The sequence below is a fragment of the Solea solea genome, chromosome 1 (assembly GCF_958295425.1).
Source record: "Solea solea chromosome 1, fSolSol10.1, whole genome shotgun sequence".
Classification (NCBI taxonomy): Eukaryota; Metazoa; Chordata; class Actinopteri; order Pleuronectiformes; family Soleidae; genus Solea; species Solea solea.
In genome coordinates, this window is record NC_081134.1 from 2776385 (window position 1) to 2779017 (window position 2633).

Below are 2633 nucleotides of genomic sequence, written 5' to 3' on the forward strand. Positions count from 1 at the left end.
CGTGTTTTGACCAGCACGTCTCTTTTTTTTGTGTTGTCTTTGTCCGTCATAAAGTCTGTGTGACATTGAGGGGAAACTTACTGCTGCTGTATGGTAAGACGAGTCCTTAACTTCCTGTCTGTTGTCGCTAAGGAGAAAATTGCACTTTGTAAGGTCATTTTAGTGATTTAAACTTTGGATAATGATTGAAAACATCTTCGATTCAGACGTCAGAGTTCTGTGTACAACCTCCAATAAAGTTTATAATTGGTCACTAAAGACTTTTGGTAACTTGTGCTGAAACCGTCCGTAACGCTGCTTTTCCACTGCACGGTCCCCGTACAGCTAGACTACACTCTTTGGTTGGTTTTCCATTACGAAATGGTTCCTCCTCAATGTGGGTGGAGTCATCACAGCACAGTGACATGAAACTGCCGTGACTTGGTTTTATACATGAAACACAAGCATGTAAAACAGTTGTTTTCAGTCTAACTGAATCATTAGAATCAACCAAACCTTTCCTTTGCTTAGTGTCGGACGTTAACGCATGTTTTCAGGATTCTAATGGATCTGCGTTGACGCGCTCGTGACTGGTGATGGTGACGCCCACGTCTGCATTGGACTCCGTGTCGGGCTGCAACACGTCGAGGTAAATTCATTAACGGGTTAGAAAAGAGCGTCACGGGTAAACGACCGTATACAGGGAACATCTTATTTCTGTGATTTATTTTTATATATATATATATATATATTATTTTTTTACCGAGGCTCATGTGCGTGAGAATAGACCAAAAACTCAATTATGAGTTTTTGTTGGTGTCAGCAGAAAAGTGCTCTGTGGTGAGAGGATCCTAATGTCACAGCGGCCCACTTAACTGCTGAACACAACATCCCATAGTCTCGCTGTCGAGCAGCAGCAGCAGGAGGAAGAGAGGGAGAGGCCCTCACTGGCTACATGATTGCATGATGTCTCTTTAGTGTCTCTGTGTGTGAGACAGATATTAGACATTAGATATACTGTTAATTCGATGTTGAAATCAAAGTGAGATTGTGAGAGATATTTTTGGATTACTGATGAATTCAGACTGCAAGCATGTGTATGTACTATTATCTTAAGGAATTTGTCTGTCATAAACACTGACCATGTCAGGACCAGTAGTCACCCATTGAGACTAAAACCTGGTCCTAATGAGGCACAACCTCATTTCTGAGCAACTGGTTAAGTTCAGTTAAGGTTTGGGTTAAGTACTAACTAATTATCTTAGGCTGCAGGTGGATTTTATAAATAGATTTAACTACTTTTTTTTTTATTGTTAATTATACATTGTTCTATATCGACCCACTTTTATTTTTATTATTGTGCTTGTTTTTATTTCGTGACAGAGTCACTATGTCATTTGAAGGTCGTGTCGTTGGATCCGACTGAACATTTGCTTCTTCTCATAAAAGTTGACTTTTTTAAATGTATTTTCTACTCGACTGGCCCCGTGGCCCCCAGGTCATTATGAGTTTGAGTGTGTATTGTGTGTATTTGTGTGTCTGTCTTGACTGTGCATGCGAGTCACATTTTTAGCAGGTTTTTGCAACACTCACTTTCTCTGTGGACTTTGTTGACAGTTAAGACTCCATTAGACTCGCTCCAAGTCTGACTTTAAGAAATGTGATTTGGTACATTTTCAGTCATTTAACATGTTGTAAAAGTCCACTTTTAGTCGTACAAAGATAGTCATTTTAATTATCTAATGTAAACATAATTGAAACATTGTGTTCGTAACATTTGCCTAACATCGTAACATAACTTAAATATTAAATATATGTATTTTAACCGTAAAGTTCCTGAGGAGATGCAGCTTCCTGGAATCCTGATATTTTAATATCATAGTAAGAAAACATCACCACAGGTTTATTTAGCCATGAAAAAAAACTCGGAATTAAAAAAAATAAATTGCTATAAAGAAAGCGGAAAAGCAAAATCCAGTCGAAATATTGAGGAGCTCAGGAAGAAGGTGAATTTGTTGATATCTGGTGCCACCTTGTGGTCAAACTGTGTTCCTAAACTACAACTCACTGTAGTTTGTAGTCTTTTTTAGTCTTCTTTTTTACCAACATTAAGACACATAAAAACGGTATGGAATATTCATATTATCAATCAATATTAATATTTGAATTCATAATCTGTGACAGATTAATGCCTTAAAATAAGGTTTTAACACATAAAATAATTAACAGCTCAATTTGAAATGTGTTTGAACGTCTTTCATTTTCACGTCGACTGAAGAAAAATGGGAGACATGAAAAGGACAGAGCTGCCGTTGATCTTATTTGACCTTTATTGACTCAGGGCGGAGAAGTGCGTCCATTTAAAGAGTTTTCACAGGAACTCTGCCGCTCACACTCGCTCACACTCGCTCACACCCGCTCACACCCACACTCACTCAGTCGCTCTGCTGCAGAACGGCCACAGACGACGTTTGTTCCAAATTGAGCAAATACACAGAAATATGTAGAGGTTAGGTGTCCCACTCCAGTAAAACGGAAAATGTTCATCCTCCTCGAATTTAATTTAAAAACAAAATCACTTTATAATCTGTGCATCAGGTGTGAGCGGCTGATTCTGGCACAATTTAACATGTCGAACAATAACACCAGAGCAG